The sequence below is a fragment of the Glycine soja genome, chromosome 9 (assembly GCF_004193775.1).
Source record: "Glycine soja cultivar W05 chromosome 9, ASM419377v2, whole genome shotgun sequence".
Classification (NCBI taxonomy): domain Eukaryota; kingdom Viridiplantae; phylum Streptophyta; class Magnoliopsida; order Fabales; family Fabaceae; genus Glycine; species Glycine soja.
Window position 1 is genome coordinate 28583978 of NC_041010.1, and position 10301 is coordinate 28594278.

General features: G+C 38.4%; 1 non-coding gene across 1 annotated transcript; it reads right to left on the bottom strand.

The window, feature by feature from the left end:
- Positions 1 to 2786: 2786 nt before the first annotated feature.
- Positions 2787 to 2893, bottom strand: LOC114369078. The gene has a single exon (XR_003657537.1). It is a non-coding gene; the product is annotated as a small nucleolar RNA R71 (small nucleolar RNA).
- Positions 2894 to 10301: the final 7408 nt, after the last annotated feature.

The window sequence follows — 10301 nt, forward strand, 5'->3', positions numbered from 1 at the left end:
ATCTTGAGGAACTGCAAGATTTAGTCACTGTGCAACCACAACCAACAAATCTCTTCTGATTTGTTCAAAGCCAGCATTGACTTGGTGGGATAAAGAATGTTAGGTGTTGATCAAGATTGGGGTAGAGCTTGGTTTGTAGAGCCAGAAGTGGTTGTGACAGAATACTTGTAACTTGTGAAAAGTTAGTGCAATTTGGTGGTTGATAATTGCTATGCATACTTGGTTTTTGCACTTAAATTACATTGAAATTAACTCATTTCTTCTCTTTTAATGCTCTGTTTGATCCAAAAATATAGGAATTTATGTTCTTTTATATTTTCAGCTTAAGAAAGTTAATGTTAGTGAATTTTATAGTTTCATCTTTGTTTTGTAGAGTTTTGGTACAACAACAATGGATTGAAAGATGTTGAAGAACTAAAGTGGCTCACTTAGCATGCCTATATGCGCTCAACGTGAGAAGCCCAACTTAAAGGGACACATGTCAAGCATCTGGTAGTTATTCAAGTGATGTGCCATCATTTTCTTCTATTTCTTAAACCCTTTTTGCACCATTTTAATTACTGATTAGTCTTAATTGTCAAATTAATTAAGCAGTTTTATTATTTGGGCTCATTCAGCTAATTTGATGTTTTTAATCTAATTTCAGGAATTAATGAAACATTGGGCTTAATCCGGATTTTGGTTGTGGACTTGAAGAGGGCAAATAAAGCAGCGCTTACTTTAGTTAATTTCTAATTAGGAGATTGCAATTTTATTTTGTTGTTTAGTGTTTATTTCGTTTGGGCCAGAATAATGTAATAGGGCCCAGTTACTTTGAGTGACTCTTTTTAAATAGCATCCTTGGGATTCGTGCAAGGCTATTCTGTTAGGCTATTCATTATTCAGAGCTTTGTTTAGGGTTTTACGTTTTTCTATTCAAATGCTATTGTTCACGTAATGCAATTTTCCATTTTCTGCTTCTAATTACAATTTCGTTCTTGTTTCTTCTTCTGCTTTCATTTACGTTTCTATTTCATTTACGTTTCTGCTTCATTTATGTTTTTGCTTCATTTACGTTTCTGCTTCTAGTTTCATTTACGTTTTCTGTTTGAATCTATGGAAGGCTAAATATTGTGGTGTTGTTTCCTTTTGAGGACGAACCTCAACTGTCTTCGAGGTTTTGTTTATAATGTGGCTTCCTAGCAGTTTTCCCTTCACCAGTTAACCCACATTCGTAATTTTAATCTGTGCACGCTTCGTGTTCGATTAATTGCCTCTGAGCCTAACTTGCGTTCATGCTTAATGGACGAAGGGCTAACTGGTGTATGTGTTGCATAATCACGTATTGACAACCCTTAGTTGATTTTCGCTTAGTAAATTGAAATAGGGTTGGATTAAGTGGTTAACTGTTAGGGATGAATTCTCCATAACCCAGGACAAGAGAATGGCTTCTGAATCAGAGGAAACAACCCGTTTTTAATATTATTAGTTTCGTATTCCAGTTTACTTGTTCTGTTCTTTAAATCACAAAACAAACAACCCCCCCCCAATCGCTACTGTTACTGCAAGTATATTATGAACATTTGGTTTATCATTGCTCATTGGGAAACGACCTAGGATCACTTCCTAGTTACTGCATTTTCACGTTTATTTGATTCAGGTACGACCTCGATCAAATTTGGCGCTGCTGCCGGGGAGCAGTGTCCAAAGGTTCATACTAGCTAATGTCGTGTTAGTGTTTAATTATTTCGTGTTTTATGTTTAATTGTTAGTGTTGTGTTAGTATGTGTGTTAGTGTTGTTTAGTGTCCTGGTATTTTGTTTAGTGTGTGTTCTGTTTTAGTGTCCTGGTATTTTGCTCCGGTTATCAGAATCGCAATTATTATATATGTATTTGGGGTAGAAAAAAATTTCCTATGCCATGGCAGCCTGCCATAGGCTGGCTGAGGTCTCCATCGTCCAAAAAAAGTGATTTTGTCAAAAGTTTTTTATTTTTCAAGTTTTATTCACTTATTTTTCTCAACTTACCATTTTTAGCTTCCATAGTTAGACTTTGAATTTTTTTTTTTTTTTGAAATTTTATGTGCTATCTTCTCATCATTTTATAAGGTTGCTCACAAAATTTCAAGTCATTTGGATATAATTTGAGGGTAGTTGTAGTTCAAACCTATTCCTTTATTTACATGACAAGGCAACTAGTTGTGCATGCTGAATGTAGTGTATGACTAGATGCAATCCATCTGACTTACAACCCTTTGATCCTGAGATAGATAGGACATTTCATAGATTAGTTAGGCATTATTTTATACCTTTTGATCATCCTGAGCATTCCATTACTGGTGAATCTGTGCATTCTGTTATTGGTGATTTTTAACATCCTGATTTTGAGCATTATAATTTTGACCATTCTAATTTTGAACATTCCGAGAACATGGCACAACCTCCACCCCGTGAGAGGACTCTAAGGGAAATGGCTGCACCTGATTTCACCTACGAAAGCTTGTGCATCCAATACCCTGATGAGGATGTCCCATATGTTCTTAAAACTGGACTGATCCATTTGCTTCCAAAGTTTCATGGCCTTGCAGGTGAAGACCCGCACAAACATCTGAAAGAATTTCCTATTGTCTGCTCCACCATGAAACCCCCAGCTGTCCAAGAGGATCACATATTTCTGAAGGCTTTTCCTCATTCTTTAGAGGGAGTGGCAAAGAACTGGTTGTATTACCTTGCTCCAAGGTCCATCACGAGCTGGGATGACCTTAAGAGACTATTCTTGAATTTTTTTTTCCTGCTTCCAGGACCACAACCATCAGGAAGGATATCTCAGGTATTAGACAACTCAGTGGAGAGAGCCTATACGAATACTGGGAGAGATTTAAAAAACTATGTGCCAGTTGCCCTCACCATCAGATTTCGGAGCAGCTTCTTCTCCAATATTTTTATGAAGGACTCAGTAATATGGAGAGAAGTATGATAGATGCTGCCAGTGGTGGAGCCCTTGGAGACATGACTCCTACTGAAGCCAAAAATTTAATTGAGAAGATGGCTTCCAACTCCCAGCAGTTTAGCGCCAGAAATGATGCTATAGTCATTAGAGGAGTGCATGAGGTAGCTACAAACTCATCTGCATCATCTAAAACTAAGAAGCTTGAAGGAAAACTAGATGCATTGGTTAACTTGGTAACCCAGTTGGCCTTGAATCAGAAATCTGTACCTGTCGCAAGAGTCTGTGGTTTATGCTCCTCTGCTGACCACCATACAGACCTTTGCCCTTCCATGCAGCAACCTGGAGCAATTAAGCAGCCTAAAGCTTATGCTGCAAACATTTACAATAGACCTCCTCAACCTCAGCAACAAAATCAACCACAACAAAACAATTATGACCTCTCCAGCAACAGATACAATCCTGGATGGAGGAATCACCCTAATCTCAGATGGTCTAGCCCTCAACAACAACAACAGCAGCCTGCTCCTTCCTTCCAAAATGTTGTTGGCCTAAGCAGACCATACATTCCTCCACCAATCCAACAACAGCAACAGCCCCAAAAACAGCAAACAGTTGAGGCTCCTCCACAACCTTCCCTCGAAGAACTTGTGAGGCAAATGACTATGCAAAACATTCAGTTTCAACAAGAGACCAGAGCCTCCATTCAGAGCTTAACCAATCAGATGGGACAATTGGCTACACAATTAAATCAACAACAGTCGCAGAATTCTGACAAGCTGCCTTCTCAATCTGTCCAAAATCCCAAAAATGCCAATGCCATTTCATTGAGGTCGGGAAAGCAGTGTCAAGGACCTCAACCCGTAGCACCTTTCTCATCTGCAAATGAACCTGCCCAACTTCACTCTACTCCAGAAAAAGGTGATGACAAAAATTTACCTAACAATTTCTGTGCAGGTGAACCCGTAGCACATCCCTCTTCCATTCCCTCCAAGAGCAGTTCCCAACAAAAAAATGGAAGAGGCAGAGAAAGAGATCTTGGAAACATTTAGAAAAGTAGAGGTAAACATACCTCTGCTGGATGTAATAAAGCAAATTCCAAGATATGCTAAATTCTTGAAGGAGTTGTGCACTAATAAGCGGAAGCTTAAGGGAAGTGAATGAATTAGCATGGGCAGAAATGTCTCCGCATTGATTGGTAAATCTGTCCCCCAAATTCCTGAAAAATATAAAGATCCAGGTACATTCAGCATACCTTGTATTATAGGGAATAGTAAGTTTGACAATGCCATGCTAGATTTAGGAGCTTCTGTTAGTGTTATGCCTCTGTCTATTTTTAATTCTCTATCTCTAGGTCCCTTGCAGTCAACTGATGTGGTAATTCATTTAGCTAATAGAAGTGTTGCCTATCCTGTTGGTTTCATAGAAGATGTCTTAGTTAGAGTTGGTGAACTGATTTTCCCTGTTGTTTTTTATATTTTGAATATGGAGGATGGATTTTCTCAAGGATCAGTTCCCATCATTCTAGGCAGACCCTTTATGAAAACTGCTAGAACTAAGATTGATGTATATGCAGGCACACTACCCATGGAGTTTGGTGATATAATTGTTCATTTTAATATTATGGATGCTATGAAATACCCATCTGAAGATCTTTATGTATTTCGTGCTGAAATAATTGACCATGTTGTTGATGAATACATGACTGATCTTTATTCTAATCTGCATGCCTCTCACTCTTCATGCATTGAGTCTGAAATTGTACTTGATCATATGTCTGAATTTGATGCTGAGAGTGAATCTGAAATTGATATTGATTGCATGTCTGGTGGTGGTGGTGTTTTACCTCTCGAGATTGATTTTATAGAGTCAGATAGGACTAACCATATTTTAGGAAGTACACATACCTCTGACTTTCTTTATGAGGTACAGGCTAAGAAACCATCTCCTTCTACCACTATCCAGCCGGCCACACCAGAATTGAAGCCTCTGCCATCAAATTTAAAATATGCTTACTTGGATGATAGCAAAAAAATTTCAGTAATTATATCTGGCTCCCTTGCTGATGAGCAAGAGGAGAAGTTGTTGTTTGTTCTCAAGAAGCATAAGAAGGCTATAGGCTGGACCCTGGCGGACATTCCTGGTATTAACCCATCCACATGTATGCATCGAATAAATTTAAAGGATGGAGCTAAACCAGTAAGACAGCCACAGAGAAGACTCAACCCGGTGATTCTTGATGTAGTGAAGAAGGAGATAACCAAGCTTTTACAAGCTAGAATCATTTATCCTATCTCCGACAGCCAATGGGTGAGTCCCGTCCAGGTAGTCTCGAAGAAGACCGGCCTCACAGTGATAAAAAATGAGAATGAGGAGTTGATTCCTACTCGGGTGCAGAACAGTTGGAGAGTCTGCATCGACTATAGGAGGCTGAACCAGGTTACCAAAAAGGACCATTTTCCCCTGCCATTCATTGACCAGATGCTTGAACGCCTGGCAGGTAAATCTCACTACTGTTTCCTTGATGGTTTTTCTGGTTATATGCAAATTACTATTGCTCCTGAGGATTAGGAAAAGACAACATTCACCTGCCCCTTCGGCACTTTTGCCTATAGGAGGATGCCTTTCGGCCTGTGCAATGCCCCTGGTACCTTCCAGCGGTGCATGATTAGTATTTTCAGTGATTTCTTAGAAAATTGCATAGAGGTGTTTATGGATGATTTCACTGTATATGGATCCTCTTTTGATGGTTGTTTGGATAGTTTGGAAAAAGTTTTGAATAGATGCATCGAAACTAATCGTGTTCTAAATTTTGAAAAATGTCATTTTATGGTTGAGCAAGGTATAGTTTTAGGCCACATTATTTCCAATAAGGGTATTGAAGTAGATCCTGCAAAAATTTCTGTTATTTCACAATTGCCTTACCCCTTTTGTGTGCGAGAGGTGCGATCTTTTCTTGGTCATGCAGGATTCTACAAGCGCTTTATAAGAGATTTTAGCAAAGTAGCCCTTCCACTGTCCAACTTGTTGCAAAAGGAGGTGGAGTTTGACTTTAATGACAAATGCAAAGAGGCTTTTGATTGCCTCAAAAGAGCGCTGACTACCACCTCCATCATCCAGGCACCTGACTGGACAGCCCCTTTTGAGCTTATGTGTGATGCATCAAATTATGCATTGGGGGTTGTCCTTGCTCAGAAAATTGATAAATTTCCCAGGGTGATATATTATGCTTTTTTATTTTTTCTTCTTTTTTTTTGTCTTTTCAACAAGTCACAAGAAAATGAAATGATGAAAACAAAGGAACTTTCATAAAACAAACTACAAATCCCCCAAACTTGTTTGAAACACACTCCCAAAAAAATTCCAAGGCCTCTTTTCTCCCTAAAGCTTAGGAAAACATGATTTTCCAATTTTTGGCTTGTAATGAGCTACAAAATGAAAAAAGGGGTTAAAGGCTTAAAGAGGGTGACACCGGATATCAATACAAGGTAGGCTTATTTGGCTAGTGGCTAAAAGAAAGAAAACCTAAATCATTTCAATCAATGCATGTGTAACAAGGAATGACAATAGAAACAAGGAAAAACCTAGAGAAATCTAGTACAAGGGTGAAATCACACATGAAAGAGCATGAATGGAATAACGCAATCCATCCACAAAATCCCAAAAACTCACAAGGCATAATTCCATCACACATGATCCACTTCAAAATTTTCAAGCCTACTTATCACTTCCACTATTACAACAATGGTTCAAATCAAGCATGACACCTCTCAATTAAAAATGATACATCTCTCACAATTTATACAAGTTAGAAATCCTATGAAAAACATGAGAAGGTGCCTGAATTCAACAAAGTATAGAAAACAACTGCTGCAAAATCTGTATATTTTTTATTTTTGTTTGTTTTGTATGTATAAACAATAAAAAATAGTAAAACAACAAAACAAAACAAATACAACAAAACAGAAAATAGAAAAGAGCAAAAAAATAGAAACAACATATAGATACAAAAAGACAAACAAAATAGAATACAACTAAACAAAAACAAAAAATAGATATAGACACAAAAATTAAAACAAAATACATAAATAGAAATAACAACAGAAACAATAAAAGCAACACTTTTGGCACCTTCCAAAGGTGCATGGTGAGTATCTTTTACGATTTATTAGAGAGTTTCATGTAGGTGTTTATGGATGATTTCACTGTTTATGGTTCTTCCTTTGATGCATGTTTGGATAGCCTAAAGGAATTTGGTCTCTAGTAGAGGTATTGAGGTCAATAAGACCAAGATTGATGTTATTACTTCTCTTCCTTACCCCACTTATGTGTGGGAAGTACGTTCTTTTCTTTGACATGCAAGTTTTTACATGAGGTTCATCCAAGATTTTAGCAAGATTGCCCTACCATTGTCCAAGCTTCTTTAGAAGGATGTAGATTTTGTGCTTGACCTGTCTTGTAGAGAGGTATTTGAAGAGTTAAGGAGGAGGCTTACCACCTCTCCTATTATGCAGCCACCGAATTTGGAGCTTCCATTTGAGCTCATGTCTGATACCTCCAAATATGCACTTGGGGGTTGTTTTTGTTGCAGAGATTTGATAGACTATCACATGTCATTGCTAACGCCTCACGCACTATGGATGCAACTCAAGTCAACTACACCACCACCGAAAAAGAGCTTTTAGCTATTGTTTTTGCATTAGATAAATTCAAATCTTATTTGTTTTGCTCCCATATTATTTTCTATACTGACCATGCAAACTTGAGGTACTTGTTGAAGAAGCTTGATGCTAAACCCAGATTGATCAGCTGGATGCTTCTTCTTTAGGAGTTTGATATTGAGATCAGAGACAAGACTGGTGCAAAAAACATGGTGGTTGATCATTTCAGTAGGATTGAGGGACCTGTTGATTCCCTCCCTATTAGGGATAACTTCCCTAATGAGCATTTGATGTAGTTGCATTCATCACATGTCACTCCTTTGTTTGCGAATATTGTGAATTTCATTGTTGCATCAATTCTAATAGATAAACTTAAGAGTGATACCAAATACTATGTGTGGAATGATCCTTATTTGTGGAGGTTTGGTAGTGACCAAGTGATTCGCAGGTGTGTGTCCGATCATGAGATTCAGTCTATTCTATAATTTTGTCATGGCACACCTACCGACAGTCATTTTGGTCCTCAACGAATCTCTAGGAGGATTTTAGATTGATGGGTTCTAATGGCCCACCATTTTTAGAGATGCTCATCGTTTTTCACCACCTATGGGCAGTGTCAGAGAGCGAGATAAACCATTACACATAGGCATGAGAGATTCCCCAACATCCCATAATTTTTTGTGATATTTTTTATGTGTTGATTTTATAGGTCCATTTCCTATTTCTCATGGTTTTTAATATGTCTTACTCGTTGTTGATTATGTTTCCAGGTGGGTTGAAGCTAAGGCCACTAGAACTAATGATTCTAAAGTTGTTGGGGATTTTGTGAGATCTAATATTTTTTGTAGGTTTGGTGTGCCTAGAGCCATTATTAGTGACTAGGGGAGTCACTTCGGTAATAGGTCATTGGCATCCTTGCTCTAGAAGTATGGGATTGTGCACAGAGTTGCTACAACTTATCATCCCCAAACTAATGGGAAAATGAAGATTTTTAATAGAGAGATGAAGCAAGTGTTGCAGAAGGTAGTACAACCCAACAGGAAGGATTGGAGCAGGTTACTTGATGATGCTCTATGGGCCCACATGACCCCTTACCGAACACCTTTGGGGATGTGATGCAATCCTACCCCGCAAGGGCATTGGATAGAAGACTCCAAGTAGAATGAGCCAAAGATGCAAGAGAAGGCCCTAGGGTTCTTATGAGCCTTAGGGTAGATTTCGGGCCCATGGGCTAAGTACGAGCCCACTTATCTTTGTACATATTAGAATAAGGTTTCATTAATTTTGGGTCTTGTATTTTGGGCTCCATAATGTAGGTAGGGTACCCTAGAAATATAGGAATTTTCAGCCCTTGTATTTTAGGGCACCTAGACTAGTTTTTGTATTAGGGGTAGTTTTGTAATTTCACATGCACTAAGTGGATATTTGATGTGTGTGGTTGGAAATAAATTTAATTGAATTGGTAGAAGCCCAATCCAATTAAATTTTAGAGGGGGAGGTGAGCATTTGCTTACTACACCCCATTGCCACATCATATAGTCACACTTTGTGCATGTCCTTCATGCTTTTCATGTCTCATGACACCTAAGCACACTTAGTGGAGAATCTTGGAATTGATCTTGGATTAGTGGGCTGAACCATAACTAAAATTCACTAATCATAATTAGTGAAATTTTGGCTCCAAAGTTTGGCTCCACAAATTCAATTTCAAATTCAAGTGAAATTTGAATTTCCCTCCAATTTTGTGTGACACTTAGGCTATAAATAGAGGTCATGTGTGTGCATTTTTTCAACTTTGATCATTTGAATATTAACTTCAGATTTCAGAGCTCTTTATGAGCACAAAATTTCGTGCTCTTCTCTCCCTCTCCCTTCATTCATCTCCTTCTTCCTCCAAGCTCTTATCCATGGCCTCCTATGGTGGTGAGCTTCTTCTAGACTCATCTTCTCCTTGAAGTGGCGTCTCCTCTCTCTCTTCCTTTTCCATTCCGCTGCCATTTATCTTCCAAGAAGCAAAGGAATCCATTGATGAAGAAGATCTTAGGCCTACAAGCTCCAATGGAGCTTGCATCAGGATGTCTCCCTATAGGGTGGTTTTTGGTAAGGCATGCCACCTTCCAGTGGAGATTAAGCACCGTGCTTATTGGGAGGTGAAAAGTTATAACATGGCATTTGATGAAGCGGGTATGGAAAGGAAGCTTCAATTACAAGAACTTGAGGAGATCCGCTTAGAAGACTATGAGAATTCCAAGATTTACAAGGAGAAAGTGAAGAGGTTTCACAACTCTAGGATTCTTCGGAAGAAGTTCTATATTGGCCAAAAAGTGCTCTTGTTTAACTCTCGCCTCAAGCTTAATTCCGGTAAACTTCGATCTAGATGGGATGGTCTTTTTGTTATTACTAATGTTTTTTCCCATGGTGCAGTTGACATTAAAAATGAAGTTACTAGCAAATTTTTTAAAGTGAGCAGTCACCAACCCAAGCTTGTTCATGAGAGCCCCCAAGTAGAGGAGGAATTTTGGACCTCTCTTTGGTCTTGCCAATTTTATGTGATGATGTGCCTTGAATGGCACTTGAGGAGTTTCCTTCCCTTTTCTTTTATATGTTGTCTCTTTGTTTGCATTTCATTACGTGCTCACATTAAGGACAATGTGCATTTCAAGTGTGACGGACAGTTTAGAAAAATCTGTTTTCTGTTTTTCTATTTTCTATTTT